This window comes from Procambarus clarkii, chromosome 31, assembly GCF_040958095.1.
Source record: "Procambarus clarkii isolate CNS0578487 chromosome 31, FALCON_Pclarkii_2.0, whole genome shotgun sequence".
NCBI lineage: Eukaryota > Metazoa > Arthropoda > Malacostraca > Decapoda > Cambaridae > Procambarus > Procambarus clarkii.
In genome coordinates this window covers 32,008,405-32,026,007 of record NC_091180.1, presented here as the reverse complement: position 1 = coordinate 32,026,007, position 17,603 = coordinate 32,008,405, and the positions used below count along the sequence as shown (strand labels likewise).

The 17,603-nt window shown below is 45.2% G+C and overlaps 1 protein-coding gene across 1 annotated transcript in view; it reads left to right on the top strand.

Moving 5' to 3' along the window:
• Window positions 1-5,904: 5,904 nt before the first annotated feature.
• The window catches only part of LOC138370350 (fucose mutarotase-like), a 33,592-nt gene continuing 21,893 nt past the window's right edge, over window positions 5,905-17,603 (top strand). Inside the window, exon 1 of the mRNA XM_069334697.1 lies at window positions 5,905-5,925. The gene's annotated coding sequence lies outside the window, so the exon portion shown is untranslated. The remainder of the gene's footprint in view (window positions 5,926-17,603) is intronic.

Genomic DNA, 17,603 nt, shown 5'->3' with positions numbered 1-17,603 from the left:
TCAAGGACAGACTCAACAATAAATTCTAACTTCAGAATGATTAAATTTTAACGATAAATGTACAAGAGCAGTAGGCGGGTTATAAAGAGAGAGACCTCACTTCTCCGTAAGCAATAGGTAAGTTCTCATAGGTAAGTGGTTGGGCACCATTCCTTCCCCCCGTCCCATCCCAAATACTTACCCTGACCCCTTCCCAGTGCTATATAGCCGTAATGTGGTATATAGGCTGCAATAGAGAAGGTGTACTACAAACACATATATTTTGGTTAAAACAATTCCCAATATGTAGTATATCAATGTAATATCCTCTCAAGATGGTGTCCTCTAACCCCATAAAGCACTATTGGTAAAATCACATATCGACTCCAACACCACATTCAGGCAAGGATCCAGGACTACTCTATGGTAACGATCAGAGAGGTCGATTTAGCAGTCGTTATGGTACTGACAGCATTCACGAGAGCATATTGACCTACACCATTCACAATGCTGTAACGATATGCTCTCGTGAATGAATACATACAGCATTCACAATGCTGTAGAGGCCAGCTGTAGTAGTAGTGGTAAAAAGTTTGCAGAGGTCTGCAGAGGCTTGCCGCGGTCTGCCGCGGTCTGCAGAGGCTTGCAGACCGCGGCTACAAATGTCTGCAAGCCTCTGACCGGGATCTTTATCCCGGTCAGAGGATAAGGAAAGCAAACCTTTTAGTGACCATTAGTAAATGAACCTAAGCTCACCACCTATTACATAGTTTCCAGAAGCAGTAAACAGAACACAAGCTTTCACGACCAGATATATATAATATTATATATATATATATATATATATATATATATATATATATATATATATTAGTATATTTTGGTAGCAGTCTTTCCTGTAGACATATATTATTAAATATGACCGAAAAAGTAAGATTAATAATTCTAACACGAATTTTCTCAATCTTTCGTACATTACGCTTCACTGTTGGAGGTAAATCAAAAATCACTTCTCCAAAATTCATTTTTATTTCTAGTCTGACGCGACACGGGCGCGTTTCGTAAAACTTATTACATTTTCAAAGACTTCACAAATACACAACTGATTAGAACTTGCGTTTCCCTGATTTTATATCTACATTTTGAGTGAGGTGGGAAGGGTGATGTGGCATTACATTTGAGTGAGGTGGGAAGGGTGATGTGGCATTAACACAAGACAGAACACTAGGGGATATTAATAGGGTATTAAAAGTATCAACACAAGACAGAACAGAAACAATGGGTATTGAATAGAAGTGTTTGTAGAAAGCCTATTGGTCCATATTTCTTGATGCTTCTATATTGGAGCGGAGTCTTGAGGTGGGTAGAATATAGTTGTGCAATAATTGGCTGTTGATTGCTGGTGTTGACTTCTTGATGTGTAGTGCCTCGCAAACGTCAAGCCGCCTGCTATCGCTGTATCTATCGATGATTTCTGTGTTGTTTACTAGGATTTCTCTGGCGATGGTTTGGTTATGGGAAGAGATTATATGTTCCTTAATGGAGCCCTGTTGTTTATGCATCGTTAAACGCCTAGAAAGAGATGTTGTTGTCTTGCCTATATACTGGGTTTTTTGGAGCTTACAGTCCCCAAGTGGGCATTTGAAGGCATAGACGACGTTAGTCTCTTTTAAAGCGTTCTGTTTTGTGTCTGGAGAGTTTCTCATGAGTAGGCTGGCCGTTTTTCTGGTTTTATAGTAAATCGTCAGTTGTATCCTCTGATTTTTGTCTGTAGGGATAACGTTTCTATTAACAATATCTTTCAGGACCCTTTCCTCTGTTTTATGAGCTGTGGAAAAGAAGTTCCTGTAAAATAGTCTAATAGGGGGTATAGGTGTTGTGTTAGTTGTCTCTTCGGAGGTTGCATGGCTTTTCACTTTCCTTCTTATGATGTCTTCGATGAAACCATTGGAGAAGCCGTTATTGACTAGGACCTGCCTTACCCTACAGAGTTCTTCGTCGACTTGCTTCCATTCTGAGCTGTGGCTGAGAGCACGGTCGACGTATGCGTTAACAACACTCCTCTTGTACCTGTCAGGGCAGTCGCTGTTGGCATTTAGGCACATTCCTATGTTTGTTTCCTTTGTGTAGACTGCAGTGTGGAAACCTCCGCCCTTTTCCATGACTGTTACATCTAGAAAAGGCAGCTTCCCATCCTTTTCCGTCTCGTAAGTGAAACGCAGCACGGAACTCTGCTCAAATGCCTCCTTCAGCTCCTGCAGATGTCTGACATCAGGTACCTGTGTAAAAATGTCGTCAACATACCTGCAGTATATGGCCGGTTTCAAGTTCATGTCGACTAAGACTTTTTGCTCGATGGTACCCATGTAGAAGTTTGCAAACAGGACACCTAGGGGAGAACCCATGGCGACCCCATCTACTTGCTTATACATGTGCCCATCCGGGCTCAAGAAGGGTGCCTCTTTAGTACAAGCTTGGAGTAGTTTCCTCAGAATACTTTCTGGCATGTCAAGAGGAGTACAGGCTGGATCACGATACACTCTGTCGGCTATCATTCCGATTGTCTCGTCCACAGGTACGTTGGTAAACAGCGATTCTACGTCCAACGAGGCTCTTATCCCTGTGGCCCGTGCGCCCCGCAGTAAGTCCACAAATTCCTTTGGAGACTTCAGGCTGAAGGCGCAAGGAACATAAGGAGTCAGCAGGCCGTTGAGTCGCTTCGCCAGTCTGTACGTGGGTGTGGGTATCTGGCTAATGATTGGCCGAAGTGGGTTTCCAGGCTTGTGCGTCTTGACATTTCCATACGCATATCCAGGTTTATATTCCCCAATGATCTTTGGCAGGTAACGAAGGACACTACAGGGTAACGAAGGACACTACAGCCGAATTAAAAGCAAAGGTCAACAAACTGATCGAAACTGTGAACGCCAAGAAATCCGGACTCCACCTGCCAAAGATCATTGGGGAATATAAACCTGGATATGCGTATGGAAATGTCAAGACGCACAAGCCTGGAAACCCACTTCGGCCAATCATTAGCCAGATACCCACACCCACGTATGCTATGCTATGCCCAAGATTACCATCCGAGTTGCCGTCGGGGAAGTGGCTCAAATAGCCTTGGCTATCACTTCCTTTTGACGGCCGTGATGGTCAAGTGGATTAAGGCGCCCTGTAGTTACCAGTTGCGTTGCTCCTGGGAGTATGGGTTCGAGTCACTTCTGGGGTGTGAGTTTTCATTCGCAAATAGTCCTGGGGACTATTCAGGCTTGTTCGCATATATATATATATATATATATATATATATATATATATATATATATATATATATATATATATATATATATATATATATATATGCGCACAAGCTTGAATTGTCCCCAAGCCAATATGCAGCTTAAAACTCCACACCCCAGAAAGTTTCGAACCTAGACAGCCAGGAGCACTATGCACCCTTGCGTACCTGGTACCTTCTTTATTGAGAGGATTTCAGGGCTTAGTGTCCCAGCGGCCCGGTCCTCTAGCAGGCCTCCTTTTTTTTACACACCCCCAGGAAGCAGCCAGTAGCAGCTAACTCCCAGGTACTATTTACTGATAGGTAACAGGGGGCATCAGGGTGAAAGAAACATTTTGCCCATTATTTTCCTCCTCCACCGGGGATCGAACCCGGAACCTCAAAACTACGAATCCAAGGCGCTGTCCACCAAGCTGTCAGAAAAAAATCATAGGTTTGTTATCATATATTTCATGATTTCGGAACTGAGGTGATTAGGTGTTATCTCCAGATTATCCAAGGACAACAGCAGTTCAGTAATGTACTCAGCTAGTTAAGGTATCTGGTCATCAGCGGGATATGATTGTAATGTGGAACTCTTTAGTAATGTTGAGCTAATTGGCAGTTTGTCTGTTAACACAACTAATGTGGGCATAATATGTTGTGAAGGATTGGCCCTTCTCCACTATCATTATCTGGACTTTTGGGAGACATTATTTGTATACTGTGTCCTTGTGAGACCCACCTTGTATACTGTGTCCTTGTGAGACCCACCTTGTATACTGTGTCCTTGTGAGACCCACCTTGTATACTGTGTCCTTGTGAGACCCACCTTGTATACTGTGTCCTTGTGAGACCCACCTTGTATACTGTGTCCTTGTGAGACCCACCTTGTATACTGTGTCCTTGTGAGACCCACCTTGTATACTGTGTCCTTGTGAGACCCACCTTGTATACTGTGTCCTTGTGAGACCCACCTTGTATACTGTGTCCTTGTGAGACCCTCCTTGTATACTGTGTCCTTGTGAGACCCACCTTGTATACTGTGTCCTTGTGAGACCCTCCTTGTATACTGTGTTCTTGTGAGACCCTCCTTGTATACTGTGTCCTTGTGAGACCCTCCTTGTATACTGTGTCCTTGTGAGACCCTCCTTGTATACTGTGTCCTTGTGAGACCCTCCTTGTATACTGTGTCCTTGTATACTGTGTCCTTGTGAGACCCTCCTTGTATACTGTGTCCTTGTGAGACCCTCCTTGTATACTGTGTCCTTGTGAGACCCTCCTTGTATACTGTGTCCTTGTATACTGTGTCCTTGTGAGACCCTCCTTGTATACTGTGTCCTTGTGAGACCCACCTTGTATACTGTGTCCTTGTGAGACCCACCTTGTATACTGTGTCCTTGTGAGACCCTCCTTGTATACTGTGTCCTTGTATACTGTGTCCTTGTGAGACCCTCCTTGTATACTGTGTCCTTGTATACTGTGTCCTTGTGAGACCCTCCTTGTATACTGTGTCCTTGTGAGACCCTCCTTGTATACTGTGTCCTTGTATACTGTGTCCTTGTGAGACCCTCCTTGTATACTGTGTCCTTGTGAGACCCACCTTGTATACTGTGTTCTTGTGAGACCCACCTTGTATACTGTGTCCTTGTGAGACCCACCTTGTATACTGTGTCCTTGTGAGACCCTCCTTGTATACTGTGTTCTTGTGAGACCCACCTTGTATACTGTGTCCTTGTGAGACCCACCTTGTATACTGTGTCCTTGTATACTGTGTCCTTGTGAGACCCACCTTGTATACTGTGTTCTTGTGAGACCCTCCTTGTATACTGTGTCCTTGTGAGACTCACCTTGTATACTGTGTCCTTGTGAGACCCTCCTTGTATACTGTGTCCTTGTATACTGTGTCCTTGTGAGACCCTCCTTGTATACTGTGTCCTTGTATACTGTGTCCTTGTGAGACCCACCTTGTATACTGTGTCCTTGTGAGACCCACCTTGTATACTGTGTCCTTGTGAGACCCACCTTGTATACTGTGTCCTTGTATACTGTGTCCTTGTGAGACCCACCTTGTATACTGTGTCCTTGTATACTGTGTCCTTGTGAGACCCACCTTGTATACTGTGTTCTTGTGAGACCCACCTTGTATACTGTGTCCTTGTGTTGGGTAACAGTGTTACACAGACTGCTCCTTACCACCTCCTCCTGCATGCTAGTCAACTTCCTAAATATATAATATTTACATAATGTAAATATATCATGTTTACATAATGTAAATGAGGTCAATATTTGCTGTTAAATATTATTAGAACCTCTAAGAGGGTTATAGTTCATAAATTTTAACTGCCTTTATCGTAGTCCATAAATGTTGAACTTATACATAAATTTAATCTTTAAAATGTCAGTAAGTCGTCTTCATAATTTAAAGTGAATCAATACACTATCCATAAATATCACTCATCACTTGAAACAATATAACACCACCATTAGTTCCATGCGTGCTATACTGCCACATTCAGGCGCAGTCGCCTTCCATCTGAGGAAAATCCCCTTGCAATATCCGGCAGAGGTTATGCAAGCTCAGCTTCTCTAGCCGTGTACCTTCAGTCACAGCGTGATCACCCGCCCGCCGCTCAGGGGGAAATGACGTGTTCCGCTCTCCGTTGTTCAAGGTCTGTGATGCCGTCTAGAAAAGTAGTTGTGCTCTGTGATTGTTTACTTCTAAGACTTCATCCATCAAACTGCATTGCCTCCTCTCCTGTAAATCCTGTAACCCTGACAAGGAGGGCTGACAGCTGAGTGGATAGCGCTCGGGATTCGTAGTTCTGAGGTTCAGGGTTCGATTCCCGGTGGAGGCGGAAACAAATGGGCAGAGTTTCTTTCACCCTAATGTGCTTGTTCACCTAGCAGTAAGTAGTTACCTGCCAATTAGACAGCTGATACGGGCTACTTCCTGGGGGGGGGGTAATAAAATGAAGGACTGGTCGAGGACCGGGCCGCGGGGACGCTAAGTCCCAAAATCATCTCAAGATAACCCTTCAGGTTCTTCTCATAGATATTATGTTGCTAATTATAAAATAGACTGGCTCGTGCCAGGGAATTGACTTTTTAACTCTAAACATGCTGCCAACACAAAAGATGCTTAATTCAATAATTAACTGCTACCCGTAAAAGAAAATCAGCATATTTACATGACTTAAGAAAGTTAAGTTTACATGACTTAGGAAAAGTTATTCCATGGGAGCCGGTCGGCTGAGCGGACAGCACGCTGGACTTGTGATCCTGTGGTCCCGGGTTCGATCCCAGACGCCGGCGAGAAACAATGGGCAGAGTTTCTTTCACCCTATGCCCCTGTTACCTAGCAGTAAAATAGGTACCTGGGTGTTAGTCAGCTGTCACGGGCTGCTTCCTGGGGGTGGAGGCCTGGTCGAGGACCGGGCCGCGGGGACACTAAAGCCCCGAAATCATCTCAAGATAACCTCAAGAAGATAACGTCATCAGTTGTGAGTCGTGTTTAAACCGTTTTTCATTCATAAACAGCTGGGGTTGGCGGGTGGATGGAATAACTTTTGGGTCTTAGGAGGACCTGGTTACCTGGTTGATACCTGGTTGATGGGGTTCTGGGAGTTCTTCTACTCCCCAAGCCCGGCCCGAGGCCAGGCTTGACTTGTGAGAGTTTGGTCCACCAGGCTGTTGCTTGGAGCGGCCCGCAGGCCCACATACCCACCACAGCCCGGTTGGTCCGGCACTCCTTGGAGGAATAAATCTAGTTTCCTCTTGAAAATGTCCACGGTTGTTCCGGCAATATTTCTTATGCTTGCTGGGAGGACGTTGAACAATTGCGGACCTCTGATGTTTATACAGTGTTCTCTGCTTGTGCCTATGGCACCTCTGCTCTTCACAGGTTCTATTCTACATTTTCTTCCATATCGTTCACTCCAGTACGTTGTTATTTTACTGTGTAGATTTGGTACTTGGCCCTCCAGTATCTTCCAGGTGTATATTATTTGATATCTCTCTCGTCTTCTTTCTAGTGAGTACATTTGGAGGACTTTGAGACGATCCCAATAATTTAGGTGCTTTATTGCGTCTATGCGTGCCGTATATGTTCTCTGTATTCCCTCTATTTCAGCAATCTCTCCTGCTCTGAAGGGGGAAGTGAGTACTGAGCAGTACTCAAGACGGGACAACACAAGTGACTTGAAGAGTACAACCATTGTGATGGGATCCCTGGATTTGAAAGTTCTCGTAATCCATCCTATCATTTTTCTGGCTGTCGCAATATTTGCTTGGTTATGCTCCTTAAACGTTAGGTCGTCAGACATTATTATTCCCAAATCCTTTACATGCTGTTTTCCTACTATGGGTACATTTGATTGTGTTTTGTACTCTGTATTATGTTTAAGGTCCTCATTTTTACCGTACCTGAGTACCTGGAATTTATCACTGTTAAACATCATGTTATTTTCTGATGCCCAGTCGAAAACTTTATTAATATCAGCTTGAAGTTTTTCAATGTCCTCAGCCGAGGTAATTTTCATACTGATTTTTGTGTCATCTGCAAAGGATGATACGAAGCTGTGACTTGTATTTTTGTCTATATCTGATATGAGAATAAGGAAAAGCAGCGGTGCAAGGACTGTACCTTGAGGTACAGAGCTTTTCACTGCACTTGGACTAGCCTGGTGGGCTGCTCAGTTGCTTTCATTCTAACCTTTTTTTCCGAACAGCGCTCGAAGCACACTGAATGCTTCACCCACAAAGTGTAAAAACAAATAATTGACACCTGATCCATAATTAATAATTTAACCTATTCGCTTAATTCCAGTATACATTAATATGCATTCATGAAAATACCGCATTTGTTTACATGATGCATTAAAATGTATAAGTGCATCTATGGGGACGAGCATAGGATGCCTTCTCTCATAACCAAATGTAAAATGCTTATTAATCTTATCGGCAAATCAGCCCGTCCTCCAAACAAAGACCTAAAAGTGATTCCATGCACCCGCCAACCCCGCTTTTTATGAATGAAAACCGGTTTACATACGATTCACAACTGATGAGGTTCGAACACTTCCGGAACAAGTGCTTCACTGCAGCCCGTCCTCCAAACAAAGATCCAAAAGTGATTCCATGCACCCGCCAAACCCCCTGTTTATGAATGAAAAGCGGTTTACACACGACTCACAACTGCTGACGTTCGAACATATCCGGAACAAGTGCTTCACTGACGAATTTTGTTCGAACCACAACGCTGTAAATGCTTCACCCACGTACTACAAATACAAATAATCGCCAACAGAACCTAAACACCTAACCTAACCTATGCCTATATATGCACAATATGCTAATATAATATAATATTAATTTATATTTGAGGAAATTCTCGTTTTGAATAAACAGCATGTTAGAATTTATGAATGGGTGGGGTCGACCGCTGAATGTAATGGATTCGAGTCGAGGACGAGTTGGGGCAAACATATGTATGAATGAAGAACACTTTACACAACTGTGGGGTATTTTCCCACCAGGAATTTATTTAGTAATTTTTGAAATTAAAGTAATTTATTAATAATAATTAAGGATGGATTGTATATTTAAAAGTGGACTGTATGTTCTGAAATTATGCTTCTAGGTGTTTACCTGTACATAAGTTTGAGGGTTTATGTACGTAGCCTATTAATAAAATAATTTATAATGGTAATAAACTACTGAGTAAATGTTTTATTGCTAAAATGGGTTAGTAAAGTGTTGATATTGGCCTCAACTGGTTTGTAATGTTGACTGGTCATCTAACATCAGACACAGTCCACCACCACTGTCGCACCACCAGGGGCGCTGGTAGCTGAGTGAACAGCGCGCGGGACTCGTAATCCTGTGGTAGTCGAGAGGCGGGCCGAAAGAGCATAGCTTAACCCCCGCAAGCACAATTAGGTGAATACCTGTAGTCCCTTCCTGGAGCTGTATTAATGGCGGCTGTTGGTCCTTGTTATCTCAGCTCAACTAAGTATCATGTATTCACATTCACCTCAAGAGATAATACACCGTAATATCTGATGACTATATATATGTACAGGTGTTACATATGAACTTAAATGGTTATAATAATGAGGATTGCTCTTGTGTTGTTGTTGTCTTGCTGCTTAACCAACTACCCTATCTGAGAGTCATATGACCATAAAACTAACAAGACAATGGGGTTTAGTTGGATACTTAACACTTCCATCTGAGTCTTGCAATAATTAGTGACTAACGTGAGTCACGTTGCCCTTTGGGACTTGCTGGCAGAGTTAGTGGTCACATGGTAGGCTCAATGTTGGTTCGACAACCTCGTGACGTGTCAACTCTCCAAGTTAGTGCACGCGAGCCTCACACCATGACTGCTTTGTTTACAATGGCTGTCCTCCTCCTCCCTCCACTCTGGACACGTCCAGAAACGGTTCGCTTTATTTCGAAAGAAATGGCTTATTTTGTATATTTGACTACTGATTATTAATAAATATTTGATTAATAACAATAATTTGTTTATTGTGTTAACAGTTCTGAGACTGAAAATGTTTAGTAGAATATTATTAGTCAGGTGAATGTTGTGACGAAATCTGATCGTAGTAGCCTTTCCCCATTCTCTGTAATCTTATTATGACTAACTAATGTAAATTAACAAGATCTTATGACGGTTTCATTAAAGTTTGTATATATAATGTGGAAATTTCCCACAAAAACTGAATACGTTCGAGGTGTTTCTTGAACAATGCTTCGCTCGCTTCATGTGTTCGAATCAAACCTCTCTAAATGCAGCCCGTCCTCCAAACAAAGACCCAAAAGTGATTCCATGCACCCTTCAAACCCCCTGTGTATGAATGAAAAATGGTTTACACACGAACATTCAACATTCAATGGGAGACGGTCTTAAGCGACAAAACTCCCACACAGGGACTAGCTCAACTGACAGCTGAAGCATACAAGGTCTGCTTGAAGCACGTGCCTGTGAGGAGATTAAAAAAAAAGAGGACCACTATAGAAAGTGAACGCAGACGACTGTACAGGAGAAGGAAAAAATAACGGAAATGCTTAAGCAGACACGACTATCACAAGAAAGGAAAATAAACCTAAACAGGGAGATCGAAGAAATGTAACAAATGTTGAAGCAATCATACGAGTCTGAGGAAATGGAACTGGAACAGAAAGCTATACAAGAGATAACCAACTAACTCCAAAAAAATCGAAAATAATTTTTCACATATGCAAAATCAAAATAAAAAACTCGACCAGTATTGGACCTTGAATTACAACAAAAGGTACGTACACAGAGGACAATAAAGAAATTAGTGAAATTCTAAGAAGCTAGTATAAGGCTATGTTTACCACACCAATAAACAACATGAAAGTTGATGATCCAGACAGCTTCTTTATGAATGACATTGAAGCTGCAGATAATATAACGGATATTAACACGAACTCGGAAAACTTTGAAAGATAAATTGACAATATGCCTATGCACTCGGCTCCTGGGCCTTACTCATGGAATTCAATATTCATAGAGAAAAGTAAAGTAACAGAAGCGCGAGCACTCAGCGTAATATGGAGAAACAGCCTGGATACAGGGGAGATGCCAGCTGTACGTAAATCTGCAGGTATAGCTGCTCTTCCCAAAGGGGGGGTAGTAAAGCCTTGGCAAAAAGTTATAGACCAGTTGCACTAATATCACACATAATAAAAGTTTTCGAAAGAGTGATTAGTATCAAATTTCTAGTTTTATGGAAAATAACGAGCTACACAATCCAGGACAACATGGATTTAGAGCGGGCAGATCCTGTCTGTCACAGTTACTCAACGACTATGACAAAATCACAGAAGCTCTAGAAGAAAAGCAAAATGCAGATGTTGTATACACAGACTTTGCAAAGGCATTCGACAAATGAGACCATGGAGTGATAGCACACAAAATCAGGTCAATGTGAATATCTATTAAAGTAGGACGTTGGATACTCAGTTTCCTGTCGAACAGAACACAGTAAAAGTCAATCAAATAAAATCTAGTCCAAGCGCAGTTAAAAGCTCTGCACCTCAAGATACAGTCCTTGCACCACTGTTGTTCCTTATTCTCATATCAGATATAGACAAAAATACAAGTCACAGCTTCGTGGCATCCTTTGAAGATTCTCAGAATGTTTGGTAATATGTTTATTGTTTGTGATGTGTGTCTATGTATGTATTAACACGATGTACTGAACAGGGTGAGAATAGCTTGAGCTACCTCATCCCTTTGTGTGTATTTTACCTCAATAAACTTATTTCAATTTCTTTTTCTTCTTGAGAATAGGTGCAGTTTGCATGAAGGGTTTACTCTCCCGATGACTGCACCAAGACAAATGTAGGGAAACACGTAGACGTTAAGGAGGAGAAGAAAGTCAAACGTGTTGGATGTGGCGGGCCGTAGAGCGAGGAGTGGTGACGGAAACAGAGGTGGACGTTAGAGGGAGACTCCCCGCACCGTAGGGCGGGGTGCCGAGTGCACGGCGGCAGCTGAACCACGCACGGCGTAGTGGTGCGCGCAAGACGTTAACTAATATTTCTCCGGGAACTTGTGTATCGGAAACCGCAAGCAGTATGCTTTCCAAATCACCCACAAGTCATCGGGCAGCCGGCCACCAGGCAGTGCCCTCGGCTGGGACATCCTATCCGGCACCCAATAAACAAAGTCCTTCACCCGCGACACCCAGACAGTGGACGTGCACCACGGGATCGGAAGCACCCGGGAATCCCGAAGGGCCCAACACCGGAACCCCCACAGGGCACGACCCCAGCAGTCGGGACGAGGCGTCCCCCAGACCAGAGCAAGGAAGGAGGGGGAACCGCAGGGGATGCAGGCGCGGCATCGACCCCCACCACAGGGCACAGGAGCCGAGGCCCCCCAGCGCACATCTTTCCGCAACACCACGACGAGGTCCCGATCATCAGAGGCAACCCCCCACTGCGGAGATCCAACAGCAGGTGACGCAGGAGGGGGGGCACAGGTAGCAACTTCGGAGCCCCGCACAGCACCATCATCCACGGCGGGGGACGCCAGAGTATCATACTCCCCCACCTCCTCCCAAGGCACACCACGAAGGGAAGACACACTCTGAGCCCGCCGAGAATGTTTCGAGACAGGCCACACCACACCACTCCCAGCAGGCCCCACTGCAGGCACAGCCACCATCTTTACATCCACACAGGTCACACCAGCACCGTCCGAAGAGTCCACAGAGTCACCCACACTGTCCGCATCATCCAGGGAAACAGCCTCAGTGCACCAACGCGCACGCTTCTGCAAAGGGACAGAAAGAGCAGAACTACAGTCGCCAACACACACAGGCATGGCAGGCACCGCGTCCCCGGGAGCCGGTATCACATCCACAGGCGGGGGCGGGACATAAACCTCCACCGGGACATCCTGCACTACACGCAGCTCAGGCGACGGCCCAACACCAACACACCGGCTCAACAACCCCAGGGGCCACAGCAGTCACCAGACGTGTCGCATAGGCCGTAGAACTCGCCTCAACAGGGGGAGCCGCAGACAGGCAATCAGGTGCCTCAGGCACAGCACCCACTCCGTCCTCAGAACCGTCCGAACGCAACAGGGGCGGAAAATCCTCCGCACGAAAAACATGCACCCTACCAGTTGCTCCCACGTCGCACGCTGCAGCCAGATGACCTTCGTGACCACACCGATAACAGGTGCGCGGTTGACCCCGGTACTGGCAGCGGAGTGTGTAACCCAACACGGACATCGACGACGGTACACTACACTTCAGCGACATCGTCAAGGTGCGGGAGACGTCAAGCATACCAACACAGTGACCGGCAAAGACCTTGTTCCAACGAACACTAATCATTGTTCCAAATCGTTCAAAACAGCAGGTCAAGAAGTCGTCCTGAAATTCGAAGGGGGCACCATGCACCGCCACAGACGTCAAGGTGACATCTACCTTAACAGAACCAGCAGTATCAGGGAGAGGGTAAACACGCCTCTCACACCGCCCGACAAACGCCTGAAAGGCAGCCTGGAGGCGGAACTTGACCACAGCACGGTGGCCCTGAAGCAGCTGGATGCCCACCAGGTCCGACAGCTGCACATGAAGCACGTCCACCAGGGCGAAACCAACCAACGGATGGTCCACCAGCACCATAAATGCCAGACCAGCCGACAACGTCCTCTTCACTGGAGGGCGAGAAGTCCCCCATGGTTAAGTCAAACGTCACCCTGTCAGTGGCAAACCACGACCAGCAGGGCAAACCAGCAATCACCCAACGTAAACACGAGCCAGGAGCGGAGAGACCTCAGGAACGTCCGACCTGGCCTGTGGTCACGACGCAACCATTTCAATTTCAATTTCTTTGCAGATGACACAAAAATCAGTATGAAAATTACCTCTGCTGAAGACATGGAAAAATTACAAACAGATATCAACAAAGTTTTCGATTGGGCAACAGAAAATAACATGATGTTTAATAGTGATAAATTCCAGGTACTAAGGAACGGCAAAAATGAGGATCTGAAACATAATACAGGATACAAAATACAATCGAATCTGCCCGTAGTAGGAAAACAGCATGTCATGGATTTGGGAATAATGATGTCTGACGATCTAACGTTTAGAGAGCATAACCAAGCAAATATTGCATCAGCCAGAAAAATGATAGGATGGATTACGAGAACTTTCAAATCCAGGGATTCAATCACAATGGTTGTACTCTTCAAGTCACTTGTGTTGTCCCGTCTCGAGTACTGCTCAGTACTCACTTCCCCCTTCAGAGCAGGAGAGATTGCTGAAACAGAAGGAGTATAGAGAACATATACGACACGCACAGACGCGATAAAGCACCTAAATTATTGGGATCGTCTCAAAGCTCTCCAATTGTACTCACTAGGAAGGAGACGAGAGAGATATCAAATAATATACACATGGAAAATACTGGAGGGCCAGGTCCCTAATCTACACAGTAAAATAGCGCACTGGAGTGAACGATATGGAAGAAAATGCAAAATAGAACCAGTGAATAGCAGAGGTACCATAGGCACAATCAGAGAACACTGTATAAAATCAGAGGTCCGCGGTTGTTCAACGTCCTCCCAGCGACTATGAGAAATATTGCCGGAACAACCGTGGACATCTTCAAGAGAAAACTTATCTATTTTCTAAAAGAAGTTCTGGACCAACCGGGCTGTGGTGGGTATGTGGGCCTGTGGGCCGCTCCAAGCAACAGCCTGATGGACCAAACTCACACAAGTCAAGCCTGGCCTCGGGCCGGGCTTGTGGAGTAGAAGAACTCCCAGAACCCCATCAAGCAGGTACGACTCACAACTGATTTCGTTCGAACATTTCCGGAATAAGTGCTTCAATGACGATTTTTTTCGAACCACAACGCTGTAAATGCTTCACCCACGTCAGCCCGTCCTCCAAACAAAGATCCAAAAGTGATTCCATGCACCCGCCAAACCCCCTGTTTATGAATGAAAAGCGGTTTACACACGACTCACAACTGCTGACGTTCGAACATATCCGGAACAAGTGTTTCACTGACAAATTTTGTTCGAATCACAACGCTATAAATGCTTCACCCACGTACTTCAAATACAAATAATCGCCAACAGAACCTAAACACCTAACCTAACCTAACCTATGCCTATATATGCACAATATGCTAATATATTATAATATTAATTTATACTTGAGAAAATTCCCGTTTTGAATGAACAGCATATTAAAATTTATGAATGCTTCTGTGGGGTCGACCGCTGGATGTAATGGACTCGAATCGAGGATGGGTTGCTAAATGTTTCAGCAATGGCAATGTAGTGCAAACACAAATAATTGCCACCAGAATAAAAGCACCTCACCTAACGTAGACACAAAAATACTCATCATTAAAATCATAATTTACATTAGAGGAAATTAAGTATTTTGGTTTCATATCACATTAAAATGTAAATATACGACTTTGTGGTGGTCGGCTACGTTTTATTGAAGAATAGCCTGAGATAATTGAGGGCTACATAATTGTCAAAAGAACCACAACACTTAACCTTACCTATCCTAGACCTAACTGTGCACAGAATTATAATATGTAATTTTTTTGTTAGAGAAATTGTCGTTTTTGGTTGCTCATTAAATTAAAATTGACTAATACGTCATTGGGGTTGGCCACAGCTTGAACGAACATCGGTAGCTGATTGATATACCAAAGCGCCAAAGCAAAACCTAATCTAGAAATAAATTCAGCCCTTCCCCTTAAACCTTGCCATTAAACTCGTAAACTCCAAGAGTTGGCTCGCTATATATGAAGGAAAACTCTTTAAACAAGACTCTTAACAATGTTGCATCCCCAGGACAACAGCGCTTATAAAGGTATCATATCAAATGGTTTTATCTCAATTATAAATAAATTGTATTCTGTACTGAGTGTTTATACATAGTTTGGTATAGAAAAATGTCAATACAGTTTTTTAGTTAAACCAATTTAGGAATTAATTATAGCGTTTGCTGGAGATGAATGTAACACGTCTCGAGTCAAAAGTTTCAACCAGATTCAGATTCAGATGTAATTGACTGGCTGACCAGCGCCGGGTCAAGGTGTGTGCAGCGACCTCCTCCCAGCGGTCGGTGTGTCCGGACCGAGGGCGCGGCCCTTCGGTCGTTTATTTTGGCGACAGGGGCAACCCTCTTCCCTGTCCGCCGATCGGAGACGATTGGCCTAGAATTCTCTGGCCGGGCGTCGTACCTGGCAGTAGAAGTGGTCGTCATGGATATGTTTTGTATTCATGTAGCGGAGTGCAGCTTCTTACAAACCACCGGGCGTTGGTTAAGTTCAGCTCTCCGCCTGTTTACAAGGATCTAGTGGCCCGTTATGATGGTCGTTTGCTCTCCCTCCCTGCTGACGGTGGTACCATCACTGTTTCTGATCGCTGCTGCTCCCTCACGTATGTGGCGTTGCATGGGGTCCCCTTCGAGTTCTCGGACGAGTTATTACGACATTACTTTGGTAACTATGGGACCGTGGTGTCCCTACGGATGAACACTATCTCTTCAAGCAGGTAGAGAGGTGTGTCGTGCGGTACCAGGACCGTCGCTCTGCGTCTCAAGTCGCCTGTTCGGTCAACTGTCACATTGATGGGTTACATCATGCACACCTTCTACGCTAGGCAGCCCTGGACATGTTTTAGATGTGGCCTTGCAGGGCACCAAGCGGCGGACTGCTGTGGAGTGGCGGCGGCTCTAATGAATTTGTTTGAGGAGGACATTCCCTCGTTGGTGGCTCCGGACCTTTCGCCTTGTGATGGTGTGGTGGGGGGAGGCTTCCATGCCGTCTGCTGACCCTGTGGTGTGGCCAAATTCCTCGGCCTGAGTGGACGAGTGTGCGGTTGATGGTGTGGATGTGAGGGTGGTGGTGCGTGGGGACACGCCCTCACAGCTGTCTTCCTCGTCTCGGCCGACTCCCTCTCCTCCGCCGACTGTGCCTGCCCCGTCTTCAGTTTCAGTGTCAACTGTGAAGTGTGGGCTTGTGCCCTCCATTGTTGAGCCTGCTGTGATTCGGGATCGCACTCTACGCGATGTGATGCGGCTGGCCAGGTGTTCATCTTGGGTGCCTCTTGCTGGTGGCGACCGTTTGGATGATTCCCAGCCTGTGCCTAAACGCTCTAGAATGGAAGACTTCGTGGGGTCGTCTTCTGCTGACTTGGTTGATCCTGATGTGCTTGGGGCTCCTGTGTGAAGTGAAGCTGTTGTGGAGGCGGTTGGCCCTATTACAGGTGTTCCTGTTCCAATGGTGTTTGGTAGTAGGGGGGCCTCCGTGTCGCCCCTTTGCCCCCCCACCCATCCTCGTATCCCGTGCGGCAGTTCCCTGGAGTAGAGGGTTGTTCCATCTGTGGTGCCCGCTAGTGTTGCGAGGGATTTGGTAGTAGTGCTGCAAAAGGATTCTTGACGGAAGGCCGCCAAGGAGGTTGGTAGCCGTGGGAGCACTGTGCCTGTGCCAGGGCCCCTCCGGGACGTTGGGTGTCCTTTTCCCATAATGCAGCCCCCCTTGTGTTGCCGACCCCTTCTGGGGGGGGGGGTGATTGCCCCATCGACGGGAGCTGTGGTGGGGGATTTTGATGGAAACAACGAACGAACGAAACAACAAAGTGGCTACACTTTGTTCTGTTTCCAGTGTTATGTTTCCTATGTTATATTTACCACCGCTTCATGGTAAATATATGCTTCATGTGTAATCGATTATGTATCTTTATGTTTTCCCATATGTGGTGTTTTGTTTTGTACGCAGGGTTTCTGTGTGCAGTGTGGCATGTATTCTTTTGTCC